We start from the raw sequence: 14,469 nt of genomic DNA, 5'->3' as shown, positions 1-14,469 counted from the left end.
GAGGCTCACCTTCCAGCAGGACAACGACCCTAAACATACAGCCAGAGCTACAATGGAATGTTTTAGATCAAAGCATATTAATCTATTAGAATTGCCCAGTCGCAGCCCAGACCTAAATCCAATTGAGAATCTGTGGCAAGACTAGAAAATTGCTGTTCATAGGACGCTCTCCATCCCATCAGACAGAGCTTGAGCCATTTTGCAAAGAATGGGCAAAAGTTTCACTCTAGATGTGCAAAGCTGGTAGAGACATACCCAAAAGGACTTGCAACTGTAATTGCAGCAAAAGGTGAGGGCTGAATACAAATGCACACCACACTTTCAGATATTTGTAAAAATTTTGAAAACCATTTATCATTTTCCTTCCACTTCACAATTCTGTGCTACTTTGTGTTGGTCTATCACATAAAATCCCAATAAAAAACACACACATTTATGTTTTTGGTTGTAACATGACTAAATGTGAAAAAAATTCAAGGGGTATGAATACTTTTTCAAGGCACTGTAGGGTATGAAACCTTTCCTGATCGCAAGCAGGATTTGAACAAAAGTAGGCAAAATAATTTCCTCCAACCAATTATAGCTCATGGCTACCTTGGGCAATAACCCTGGATCTATCTTAAAGACCATTCGGTGTGTGAAAATTTGCAAAAACAGCTTTAAAATAGATCGAGCTCCCAATTCACTCACCCTCGGAGATGTTGTAACAGCAACTAAATAAAATTATTATTAATTACAACAACTTCAGAGCACATGCGTCAGTGACGTCACCGGCTGCATGTAGAGTGAATATCTTCTAAAACAGTGCAAATTTAGGAGATATTCACTGTACCTACAAGTTTAAAAAAAAAAAAAAAAAAAAAAAAAAAAAAAAAAAGGTATAAATACACGTTGTTCAGGGCTCTAATACACAAAAAAACAAAAACAAATAGAGGGCAGGGGTCAGGTATATGCAACGGCAGTCTGACCAATGCAATGAGAATGTATTATAGGGGCCTTTTACATTGATGGGGCAAGATATAGAGTGGAGGGTCCCATCCTGCACATTATATTTGCTCAGAAGCTCTGGAATGCTAACATTTCCTGGAAGATTATTACTTAAAAAAAAAAAAAAAAAAAAAAAGCCACATGACAACTTGTTGTTTATATTACTCAGCACTTGGTTTTGCAGAGCACTTTGTACAATTGTAAAAGTAGTATTTATCTTTAAAGTACATAAGTAGTGTGTCATAGAATACATGGCACAAATGGTCAAGGGTAGAGAAGGGGAGGAAACAAGACACAAACTCATGTATGGAAGCCACAGACGCTTGTGCCTAGAGTTCCACACAGTTAAAAAAATGGAAAGCTATTCAATGGATTACAAAATTGTAAAAATACAGTGTTTGTACTCAGGATAAGCTTTTAATGCATACCTAAAGTATTCTTGCAGTTTCATCCTTTCAAGACACCTATGCTGTTCCTCTGCCAGAGTGACCTACTAGTAGACCAGGGCATTATAAAAGGTAGAAGATGAAATGTCTTAATGAAACTAGCAAATTTCTGAATTTAAAGACGCTCTGCAGGCAGCACAGACTCTGCATGGATTGTGTGCTAATAAAACTAAAACAAACATTCAGTTCCTGTTAATAAAACCATGGATTCAAAGCATCATTGAGCTTTGGCGGCCATGTTTAGAGGTCTGTGAATCCATCTAGAGTAAGGTGACCAGATTTTCAAAATAAAATCTGGGGACACCCTACTGAGCACACCCAATTTTAATAGGGGTGGGGCAGAGTAGGGACAGGGCTAAGAGCAGAAGGGGGCCAAAGCGAGCAACACATGCATGCAGAGGTCAGGAGTAAGAAACCCACAGATTGCAGGGGTACGTTATGCACAAAGTGCAGGGATCAGGAGTAAATGGCTCAGAGTGCATGAGTTAGCAGTAGGTAATGGAGAATGCAAAGGTCAGGAGCAAGTAAAGATGGGTATACACTAGAATTGCATTCGATATCTTCCATTGTAAGAATGGCGATTCCTTTTTCTATACATTAGTGGGGTCAAATTTGATGTCAAAAACTAAGGCGGGATGGAAAGTTTCTCGAGTGTACGAATTTCTAAGTGCGTGTGGTTTTTGTTTGGTAAAAGTAGATTCAGTCTAAAATTAAATGTTAAAAAAGCAAAAAAAAAAAAAAACTACATCTTCAACTACTTTTCAAAAATGATAATTAGAATGCTTTTTTGCTCTGGTGGTTCAAAAAGGAGGAACGGTGAGCATTGTTTTTATGTTACGGATATGCTTCTATTCCCTTTGTATGCTATGAGGTCAGTATCTTACACTCACACTATAAGTGATGAGATGTGATGGGTTTCTTGTATGGTTTCCTAAAAAAAAAAAATAAAATAAAAGTCCAATTCTATTTTACAGATTGTGCTGTGCTCTCTGCAGAGTTACCCCTGAAGGATCTTTTTGACTCAAACGCATTGGGCATCTTTAGGACAACTCTGCATATCAATTTCACGCAACAATCTTGTAATAAATTCAGTGTAACGACAATGCAGTTGATTTGCATAAAAGAAAAAAAAATAAGGCGCAAAACTATTTTATTTACATGGTTTTATTGTCATTGATGTAATAAAAGATAAAAAAAAAAAAAAAAAAAAAAAAAAAAAAAACACTACATTGAACACGTTCGTATATTTCTTTTTCGGCTTCCAAAGTCCCACGGATTGACTCACAGGTGCTACCGCCGCCATTCCTGGTAAGGGAACCAGGCAGTGAAGACTTTCGGCTTCACTCCTGGTTCCCTACTGTGCATGCACGAGTCACGCTGTGTGTTCTGAATGGGCCCTGCTGTCTTCTGGGACCTGTGCGTGGAGGAGGAGGGAGGAGGAGATGGCGTAGCTCTTTCGCTGGAAGTGGGAGCAAATACCTGGATCTGCTCCCCCTCCTCCCTGAAAGGTGCCAAATGTGACACCGGGGGGGGGGGGGGGGGTATGGTAGGAATCTGATCAGCGGAAGTTCCATTTCTGGGTGGAATGGGAGAGCGACCTGAAACTTACATACACTGAGACACAACTTGACCATTTATATAGCCTTACCTGTTCTAGTTTCGTAGACACAAAAACCGTTTTAAAATATTAACTCGATAGTACAGAGTGCTTAATTTGCTAAGATTTACCCTGCCCTCTCTGATGCCTGCGGGAGATTATGTGTACCTTCCTCCACATTTGGTGGGGGTGCCCTAAGCTGCGGGCCTTTTGGCAGGACATCACCCCCCTACTTACCCCTTTTCCCTCTCGCCCTTAGGATTGTTCTCATTACTGCCTCATTGCGTCCAAAATGTGGCATTTGGTCTACATAGCTCTAACGGTACAGGAGGGGACAGGATGGTTTGTGAGAGAGTGGAGTGTTCTCAGAGCCGGAGGGGACACATCAGTACTGCGCCTTTATATTTGTTTGGCTTGATACAGAGTGGTGCGCTCATAGCACCTATTAAATGTGAGTACCCTAATATAGGGAATATGGTCAGTTTTTATTTATTGTAAATAAAACCTTTAAAAACGGTGATACACTATCCAGTTTCCTCTGTTTTCCATATGAATATTGCTGCATGCAACCATCCAAGGATCTAAATGCTGACCATAAGAGGTGGTTTAAAGGAGCTTGGGTGCAAGGTCACACGCTCTATGGTGAGCGCATACACCAAAGGGGGAGCACAAGAGTGGACACGAGCACTTTACGGTTATATCATCTGCAATGCGCACCAGAAGAATGGAGTAGTTATGAACGGACTTTAAGCTGCGATTTTACAGATTAAAGCTCCATACACACTATCAGATTTTCTGCTGATTTTTTCCTTCAGATTTACCAAAACAATATAATATGAGGTCAAACCTTAGGAGTTTCAATTTGTATGCAATCAGGCAGGCCCTTGCACTACATGGTTTTGGTAAATCTGAAGACAAAAATCAGCAGAAAATCTGATAGTGTGTATGGGGCTTATGGCATAAATTAGTTTGGCACAAGAGCACTTTAAACACGGTTCACTTTATTTCTATATTGATTATTGTATATTGATGCACTTTTATATAGGATTTATGTAAATAACAGGTTGTCACTGCGATTATCACAGAGGGTTGCAAATTTCATATGAATGCTACATGTGTATATAGAGGTGTGTATGCTACACAGGTTGTCATTGGGAGGATCGCATAAGATTGCAATTTTTAAATTGTTCATGACACATAAGATTGCATTATTATGTTCACTAGATTTTTTTTATATAGGAATAGAATATCTCACCACCACCATTTAACTGCAGCCAGTAATATTATGATTTAGTACGGTTACATCTGGATAGCGCAGCATTATATTGGTATAAAACATTTTGGCACGAGCATATGGGACGTGATCAATGCTAGCAGCTTTCCTTTAATCTCCAATTATCATTTGGATTTTCACATGGTAGCTCGCAAGATTGTGTTTTTTTTTTTTAGTGCATAGACAGGCCTTGAGCAATACAATGATGTCACCTCTCATGGGTTTCAGCATTAGTGAAGTAATCTTTGCTTGTATGCCTCTTCTATGGGAAGGTCAAGCGGACCCCATGCTATGCAACATAGTCACAGTGGTTATTGATATCCTGTATTTATTTTGCAAATTCATAAAGATAATGCAAAATCTCTCTCATATATATATATATATATATATATATATATATATATATATATATATATATATATATATATATATATATATAGGATTTTTGACTTGCCGTAAAATCCATTTTATTAGGGTTATATCGCCCCCTACAGGAGTAGGACACTAGGCAGAAAAAAGACTTGGCTACGCCCATGGGCAGTCCTAGGTGATATACACCCCCCTCTCTGCTATAGGCCTTCAGTTTTGTCAGAAGCATTAAAAACCTCCATAGAAGGGTGGGTGCTGTGCCAATGAACTCAGAGAAATGGATTTTTACGGTAAGACAAAAATCATTCTCATTGGTTCATTGGCACAGCGCTTCTTTATTCAGAACTATAGGGATGTCCCAATGCAGTGCCAAACATGAGGGGTGGGGCAGCCAACAAAAATTTAAAAAATAAAAAAAAAAAAAAAAAAAAAAAAAAAAAAAAGAAGAAGAAAGAAGGACAACCACAGGCCAACCATACAACCTGGAGCCCAACCTGAACAGCAAGAAAACCCCTTCATGAGGGAAAAACAATCTAGACCGTAGCCTGCAGAACCTTGCGGCCAAAAGAGGCATCCATAGATGCCAGCACATCCACTTTGTAAAATTGTGTGAAAGTGTGCACCGACGACCAGGTGGCCGCCTTGCACACTTGCGTCAGACTTCTGATGACGAAAAGCCCAGGAGGCACTCAGCGTCTAAGTAGAGTGCGCCTTCACCGGGAAGGGAGGAACCCGACCCCTGACAATATAGACCCGAGTCACCATCTGTCTGATCCATCTAGAAATGGTTACCGAGGAAGCAGACAGCCCCTTCTTTGGCCCACCCGCGATCATGAACAGGGAGTCTGACCTCCGGAAGGATTTAGTGGCCGCCAAATACACCCTGATCGCCCAAACCACATCCATCCAAGGTGTGCAAGGAAAATTCCCTTGCATGTTGCGGCCTGGGACACAGGGAAGGCAATCCAATGTCTTCATTTAAATGGAAATCTGAAACAACTTTTGGAAGGAACGAAAGGACAAGGACGAAGAACCACCTTGTCCTTATGAATCACCAGGTAGGGCGTGCAACAGGATAGCGCAGCCAATTCTGACATCCTGCGAGCGGAGGTGATAGCCACCTTCTGACAGAGTGAGCCGGGGAATTTCTCGAATATTTTCAAACGGAGGCTTCTGTAGAACCAAAAGCACTAGATTCAAGTCCCACGATGGCAAGGGAGATCGCATCGGTGGAACCACATGTCACACACCCTGAACGTAGGTACGCACCAGGGAATGTGAAGCCAGGAGGCGCTGAAAGAAAACCGCCAAAAGGCAACAACTGGCCCTTGATAGTACTCAAGGCCAAATTCTTTTCAACGCCCCTCTGAAGTCAAAATCCGAGCCACCGAAAAGGAACGTGGGTGAAACCCCACTGACTCACACCATGAAATGTACGCTTTCCACGTACGATGATATATCTAACAAGAATTAGACTTCCTAGCATGGAGTAGTGTCGGAATCACCAACGTAGGTAAGCCTCTATCCTTCAACACCTGGCTTTCAACAGCCAGGCCATTAAAGCCAGCGACGCTAAAGCAGGGTTGAAGATCGACCCGTTGGGATAGCAGATCCTCCCTGAGAAGCAGCCACCAGGGGGCGTCTGCGACCAGATGCACCAGGTCGGAATACCAGGACCGACGAGGCCAGTCCGGAGCCACTAGAATGACCGGAATTCGATCCTGCATAACAGCCAAGGCAGAAGCTTGAGAAAAGGAAAGGCAAAGATCAGAGACACAGCTAAGATCCAAGGAATGAGGAGGAAGCGGTCTCCTTTCATCAGATCTCTAGTGGATGTACACGGTTCTTTTGAAGTGAACACTCTGCTGATGTGTACCCACCATTCTGGAGGTGAGCACTTTGGAGCATTGCTCGGACATCTGAGGGGGGGATATTCTTTTCCATGAAGGCTGAGGTTCATCTGTTGGAGGAAGCACCCAAGGATTCCAGTGTTGGTGTCACTATGCCTTTTAAATAGGGCTTTCTGGTAAGCCTCTAATATTCTCAGGGTAAAGGGCGGTATATTGCAGTGGAAGTCACATATATACATCTGCAGTGAAGTCACTATTTCATCATTGCACATGTTTAACAATATATGGACACTAGGAGTTTATGAAAATCATATTTTTATCTTTATTTCATTATAAAATTCCAAAGTAACTTATATTCTGGGATCACTTATTTATATTTATTAATTTTAATATTTGCATTCTCTGTAAATATTTATATCTAATTTTGTCACAGTACATTTATCCGGCGCTGCACTTCTGTTCTGTATATGTTACATCTGTGCCCCCTATCAGGGTTATAAGTGTTCAGCTGCAGGGTATCTTCACAGGTTTCACTTATTTATCAATTAGATTTACTTGTTCACCTAGCGCATATTTTTTCCTTTAGAATTATAGATCAGACGATACTGGCCCCACCAGTGTCTGAGGCGTCCACTAGAGGGTCCTGAGACCTGGCCACAAACCTCTGCACCTTCCTGTTGACCCTAAATGCAGTCAGATCTACCTCTGGAGAGCCCCAATGCAGACATATCTGTTGAAATAGCTCCTGATGAAGGGATCACTCCCCTTGGTCCAACACTTGTCGACTGAGGTAATCTGCCTGCCAGTTGTCCACCCCCGGAATGTGGACGGTGGAGATGGCCGGGACGAAAATGCTCTGTCCACCGGAGAATGCCGCCTATTTCCAGGCCCGCTAACACACTCCTTGTTCCTCCCTGGTGGTTGACATAGGCCACCGCCATGGCATTGTCCGACTGGATCCGTATCAGGAGCCCCAGAAGTCGATCCGTCAATGATTCAGACAGAGTCCGATCGCCTGGAGTTCCAAGATGTTTATTAGGTAGCCTGGATTCCTCCAGTGACCCTGAGCAGAGCTCAGGCCCAGGACTCCTCCCCACCCGGACAGACTGGCATCAGTGGTGACCACAGTCCAGTACAGAGGGAGAAAAGATTCCCCCTGCTGAAGAGCCGGGGAACAAAGCCACTAAATCAGGGACCCTTTGGTTCCTTGGTTTAGCCAAATCTGACTGTCCAGTGACCCTGGACAGTTGCCACATTTTAACAAGATCTCCTTTTGCAGGGGTCTCGTATGGAACTGAGCAAGTGGGACCGCCTCGAACGTAGACACCATCAGGCCACCATCAGGCCTAGCACCCGCATGCAAGTCCGCAGGGAGACCCACCTGCTGGACAGCAGTAAGCGGGTTGCCGCCTGTAACTTTTGGAGTTTGTCCTGGACAGAGTGGAATCCAGAGTCAGACCCAGATAAACCAATTTCTGAACTGGAATCAGCGCAGACTTGGCAACGTATTAGCCACCCAAAATCTGCCATAGTCTGAATTGCGATCTCCACGTCACCCTGGCTAGGGACTCTGCTCGCAGCAGCAGGTCGTCCAGGTAGCCCAGAACAGCAATTGCCCGCCGGCACAGCAGTGCCAGAACCGGGGCCAATACCTTGGTGAAGACCTGAGGAGCGGAGGGTAGATGCTCCTCTCACACAGCGAAGTGGAGGAACCGCTGGTGTTGTGAACATATCGGAGTGTGCAGGTAGCCATCCTGGATGTCGATGAAGGCAAGAAAGTCCCCCTGATGAAGAGATGCCACCACGGAGCGGATGGTCTCCATTCTGAACTTCCGCACCAGCACAAAGTGGTTCAGGGCCTTGAGATCCAGAAATCGGTTCCATACCCTCTTTTTTAGGGATCATAAACAGGTTTGAATAAAAACCCTGAAACGTTCCGACTTCAGAACCGGGACAAATCACCCCTTGAAGCAACAGGCCTTGCACCACGCCCCTGAGGCAGACGTAGATTGGACGGAAAAAAAAAAAAAAATTGACAAGACTGGAACTCTATCTTGTAACCAGACAAAATTTCTTTGTGGACCCACATGTCGTTTATCAGAGAGGTCCACGGGAAACCAGCGAAGACGTCACCCCCCACCCGAAATGCGCGTGAGGGTGCCCCCTTGATGCCGAAGGAGCCTTATCTGAGGGTCTGGAGAACTCTGCTGTCAGTTTGCCCGACCAGGGTCGCTTGGAACCTCCCAAAGAGTGCTTGAAAGAATTTGAGCCTTTATCAGGGGACCCTGAGGGACGGAAAAACAAAACAAAAAAAATGTGCGCTGAGAAAGAAGGACCACGCTTGTGACGTGGCTCCTTCCCCTTTTTTTTTGAAGGTGGAAGAAAAGTACTCTTCCCCCGTGACACTCTTAATACCATCCAGCGTGGCCCCAAACAAATGATCGCCTTGAAAAAGGCAGATCAGCTAGGGCTTTTTTTTTTTTTTTTTAAGAGGCCTGATCTGCAGTCCAACACTTCAGCCACAATACCCTTCGAAGCACTACCACTGAAACAGACAGCTTAGAAAGCAAGGGAGCTGCATCCAAAGAGGCATCGCAAACAAACTGCAGCCCCTGGACCAGCCGGTCTGCCAATTCGGTGAAGGCAGGTGGAAACTCATGACCCTCCAGGTCACGGCGCAACAGCTTTGCCCACTCTGTCAGTGTTTGAGACACTAGGGCAATGGCCAGGACCGGCAATAATGAACAGTGTGGCTCAGAGACTCATCCTTCCTGTCAGCCGGATCTTTAAAAGCCGGAGAGTCTTCAACCAGAATTTTGGTGGCTTTGTATAATCAAGAGACCGAGAGGATCCACCAAAGATGGAATCGTCCACTTCTTGAGAAAAGACTCTCCTGAAAAAGGATAAAGCACAGCAAAAGGAACGTTTTGGACGCTCCCATTCCTTATAGACAAATTTGTCAAAAAAGGAGGGATAAGGGAACAATTTTGCTGCACGAGAAAGCTTGCGAGTGCTAAAAAGGGACCCGCACCTCCACTGCAGCTGCATCCTCCATTTTTAAAGTTTCCCGCACAGATGCAATCAGTGCGTTCACCAGCGCCTCCTAATGCGCAGCCACTGGGGCAAAGCAATCATCTTCACTGTCCGAATAATCTAGGAGCGCGGCCACAGACCCCGCAGGGTGGGCCTTGTCCACGGCAGCCGAATCAGATTCAGGATCTGACGAGACAGAAGAAGGGGACGCTTCTTGCTAGTCTGCCGCGCAAAAGCCACCTTCACCCGGGACACAATAGGACTCCAGGGTAGCCGTCAGTGCGTCAACGGATGGCTGGGACCCAGAAGGACCTGCAGCCTCTGATAGGGGGTCAGGTGTGGAAAAAAAATGCTCTTGAAACTCCATAGGGGAAGACCCTCTACACCAAGAGCGACCACCGCAAAGGGACACCCCCCGCGCCAGTAGCGGAACGCGAGGACACCCAACAGACTGCAGAAGAGAGAGGAAGGTACCCCCAGCAGACTCACCACCCCAGAGGAGCTTCCGCCTGCTAAAAACACCATCTGTGCTACACAGTATTGGCCGCCGCTGCCTGAGCACAAAAACCACCAAATCATGGCCGCCGAGCTACACAAACATGGCCGCCAGCCATAAGTCGTCAGCAGGCACTAGGGGGAAAAAAAAAAAAAAAAAAGAAAAGACGCTGGCTACGGCTGGCTATGGCCTCGGCCGCGCTACACAAGGCTTACACAGATACCAGGAAAGCCCCTGAAAGAGGATCCGGGCACCGGACCCTGGGAGCTCCCAGTGCCTCTACCCCTCAGTAAGCACTGCACCTGGCGGCGAGCACCCCCTGCCCACCAGTACTCAACCCTATCCCCCAGGATCCATCATGGCACCACACTAACCCATATAGAAGGTGGAGGGGTAAAGGGGGGCTACCGGCAACCTCCAGGGACCCTCCACCCCAGGAAGAGAGGGTGCAAGGGTGGAGGGAAACCCGCAGGACCGACTGACCCGGGGAGGGGTCCAAGTCCACCGCAAACCCACCAAGGGGAGCGGGGGGGACATTTACTCACCTTACCAGGGCCAGGCAGGGCACCGCTCCAGACAGAACCTCCTCGCCACCGAAGTGGGGGGGGGGGGGCGGTTGGCCATGAGGGGCGTCTCGAGCCGAGACCCCGGTTGTATGCAACCTCACGAGCCAGCCCCCATCCAGTGGGGCTATGTCGCGGCCAACCAAGCGTGTAGCTGCAGTCTGCACACGCTCGCAGGCCAGAATGAGGGGACCACTGGATCAAATGTCCAGCCCGTCGCCCAGTGCAGCAGTTGATTGGTTTATTTTTTCCTGTGAGAGCTGCAAACAAACAAAAAATAAAACTTGCCAGGACTAGGAGATCCCAGCAGGGAACTAGGTCCTTACTCCTGACTAGGCTGAAAAAAAAAAAAAAAAAAAAAAAAAAAAAAAACACACCCCTCAAGGCCTATAGCAGAGAGGGGGGTGTATATCACCTAGGACTGCCCATGGGCATAGCCAGGTCTTTCTGCCTAGTGTCCTACTCCTGTAGGGGGCAATATAACCCTATGGTTCTGAAGAAGAGCTGTGTGTCAATGAACCAATGAGAGAATATAATATAATATAAATCACACACACACACACCAGTCCCTACCCTCAAGGAGCTTACAATCTAAGGTCCCTAACTCACATTCATACATACTAGAGACAATTTAGACAGGATTCAATTCACCTACCAGCATATCTTTGGAGTGTGGGAGGAAACCCACGCAGGCACAGCGAGAACATGCAAACTCCAGGCAGGTAGTGTCGGGGTTGGGATTCGAACCAGCGACCCTTCTTACTGCTATCCTCTACTGTGTGTGTGTGTGTGTGTGTGTGTGTGTGTGTGTGTGTGTGTGTGTGTGTGTGTGTGTGTGTGTGTGTGTGTGTGTGTGTGTGTGTGTGTGTGTGTGTGTGTGTGTGTGTGTGTGTGTGTGTGTGTGTGTGTGTGTGTGTATATATATATATATTTTTTTTTTTCGTATTTTGTTGCCTCACAACCTGGAATGAATATGGTTTGAGGATTTGCATAATTTAATTTACAGAACATGCCCACAACTTTGAATATTTTTTTTTTTTTTTTTTTTAATTGTGAAGCAAACGACAAAAAGGACAAAACAGAAAAAAAAGGCTCGCTTTGGATAAGTCTCTATGAGCTTGCCAAATCTTACCACTGGGATCTTTGCCTATTCCTCCTTGCAAAACTGCTCCAGATCCTTCAAGTTGGATGGTTTGCACTGGTGAACAGCAATCTAAGTCTGACCACAGATTTTCTATTGGATTGAGGTCTGGGCTTTGACTAGGCCATTTCAACACATTTACATGTTCCCCCTTAAACCACTCAAGTGTTGCTTTAGCAGTGTGTTTGGGCTAATTGTCCTGCTGGAAGGTGAACCTCTGTCCTAGCCTCAAATCACACAGAGTGGTACAGGTTTTGCTCAACAATATCCCTGTATTTAGCATCATCCAACTTTCCTTCAACCCTGACCAGTTTCCCAGTCCCGACTGCTCCTTCCAAAAATTAATAGTCAGCAGCTACAAATACTGTAGCTGTTGACTTTTACCATTAGTGCACTTATCTAGGCATCCTCACCCAAGCAGATTCTTGAATCAGCTCTCGAGTGCTGGCACCATCTTGGCTAAGGGAAACCAGCAGTGAAGCCACCGCCTTCTTGGCTATGGGAAATCAGCAGCAAAGCCTTGCAGCTTCACAGCCGGTTTTCCTACAGCATATATCGTACTGTGCTCTGTGAATGGAATGTCCCGGCTGCAGGGGGAAAGAGAGATGGGGGTCGAACTTCTGGCTTACTTTGCTGCGGCATAGTGAGCCAGAAGTGGGAGCAGGTACCTGTCAAAATCAGGTACCCCTCCCCCCCAAAAAGGCAGGCGAGGAGGGGAAGCAGACAAGCTGAGCGCGCCCTTTTGGGTTGAGCTCCGCTTTAAGGTTTTGTTCCAGTTCAAGCAAATAAAAGTTTTTTGTTGAATAAAAGACCAGCATTATAGTGAATGAAAAAAATAGCTTTTATTAAGCAGCAGAAATTTTTAACAAAAAGGATAAAGCTGGATTTGCGCAACACCAACCATGACACCGATCAATTCCACTCAATCGCTAGAATAGCAATTTCCTAGAATACAATAATAGCCTCTATTTTCTAACTGCTCACTAGTTAAGTGTTAAACTTGTGGCATGCATCCTGTTTCTACAATATTAAAAGCAGAACTGGAAAATTCACATATCACACAGCAGTATTTAGATCAGCAGAGCTGGAGAAATCATGAACACAAATAGCCTAAAGGCATTTCTGGATTGAAACTTGAGTAGCGAGAACATTCTGGGGTGAATCGTTATATACAGTACAGCAATAGCCAAACATCAGCCTTTAAAATGACGAGACTGGTAGCACTAAGGTCATTAGTTTGAATCCCTACCATGGTACTACTTGCCCAGAGGTTGCATGTTCTCCTTGTGCCTGTGTGGGTTTCCTCCAGGAACTCGGGTTTCCTCCCACACGTCAAGACAGACATGCTGTTAGGTTAATTGCCTCCTGTTTAAAATTGGCCCTAGTATATGTATGAATGCGAGTTAGGTACCTTAGACTGTAAGCTCCTTAAGGGCAGGGACTGACATGAATGTACAATATATATGTATAGAAATGTGTAAAATTGTTGGCACTATATTAAGTATCTGTAATAAAGACCCAGAGCTAATGAAATGTACATACCCGCAAACAAGTTGCTTGTGCTTAGCTGGAGAGGCCACTATTCCGCAATGAATACAAGTAATCTCACTTCCTTAAGCAGGAGGAAATAAAAATTACAAAGTTGTACAACAACAGCTGAAATCCCCACGGGCGTACCGCATTTAGCTTGCAGGTGAAAAGGAACAATCAAGAAAGCACATAAGCAGAAGCTGCTTATAGCATATAAAAAGAAGAACGGAAAATCACTTCTTAAAAACAGTATTAAACCCAAAAAAGTATTATATTGCATCTTACTAATCATTGGTGGCTGCATTAGGTTTTCTTTTTATGCTTTTTTTCCCCCCAACTTTGGTTTTCACCTGGTGATCCGGCCATTAACAGATTTACTTTATTAAAGTGCCTCCACTCTGGATGAAGGAGCTCAGGGGGTCCCTTTGGACAGCAGCACTGAGTGCCAGGGGGGGGGGGGGGGGGGGGGCGGGGTTAATGCATCGAAAGCAGATAGCACATTTAACAAAATAAAGCCTAACTCCAGCTTAAAAAAAAAAAAAAACAAACAACTTTATAAAGCAGATACAGCAAACAGTTTTTTCCTTTTGTGATAAAGATTTTACATAAATAACGCTGATCATTGCAAGCACCACTGTCCATGTTAAATGGTTTGTCTCATCCCTGCAAGTGATACAATCTGCTGAAAAGCTTGTGCTTTTGAAAAAGAACAGATTTGCTAGCTAGATCACCAGATGAAAGTAGAAGGAAAGCCTTAAAGTGGGAGTAAACTCCCACATATGATTTTTACCTCTAGGCAAGCCTACAGTGCGTCCAGAAAGTATTCACAGTGCTTCGTTTTCCTCATTTTGTTACAGCCTCATTTCAAAATGGATTAAATGCATTATTTTCCTCAAAAGTCTACAAAAACGAGAGAGAGACAGAGAGACAGAGAGAGAGATTACATATACACACACACACACACACACACACACACACACACACACCACCTTTGCTTAATACTTTGCTGAATCACCTTTGGCACCAATTAGTCTAAAAAAATTTTAATTCAAAAAAAGGAAACATTTTGGTACTTTAAATGAGGCTGGCACCAAAGGGATGCTCGCCTCCGTCCCGGTCATTGGTTAAAAAGAAAGAGAAGTGGGAGTTTAAATGAAGCACACAGCAGCACAACTCAGGTCAAG

At 44.8% G+C, this 14,469-nt stretch overlaps 1 protein-coding gene across 2 annotated transcripts in view; it reads right to left on the bottom strand.

Moving 5' to 3' along the window:
• The window catches only part of SNX10 (sorting nexin 10), a 121,801-nt gene that overhangs the window by 69,454 nt on the left and 37,878 nt on the right, over positions 1–14,469 (bottom strand). Inside the window, exon 1 of one of the 2 annotated variants that reach the window (XM_073630145.1) lies at positions 13,298–13,383. The exons of the other annotated variant lie outside the window; for it this stretch is intronic. The gene's annotated coding sequence lies outside the window, so the exon portion shown is untranslated. Of the gene's footprint in view, positions 1–13,297; positions 13,384–14,469 lie in introns of those variants that run through there. 2 annotated transcript variants of the gene reach the window in all.

The sequence above is a fragment of the Aquarana catesbeiana genome, linkage group LG05 (genome assembly GCF_042186555.1).
Source record: "Aquarana catesbeiana isolate 2022-GZ linkage group LG05, ASM4218655v1, whole genome shotgun sequence".
NCBI lineage: Eukaryota > Metazoa > Chordata > Amphibia > Anura > Ranidae > Aquarana > Aquarana catesbeiana.
Note: the sequence above shows the minus strand (reverse complement) of the source record. Positions and strands in the feature narration are given on the sequence as shown.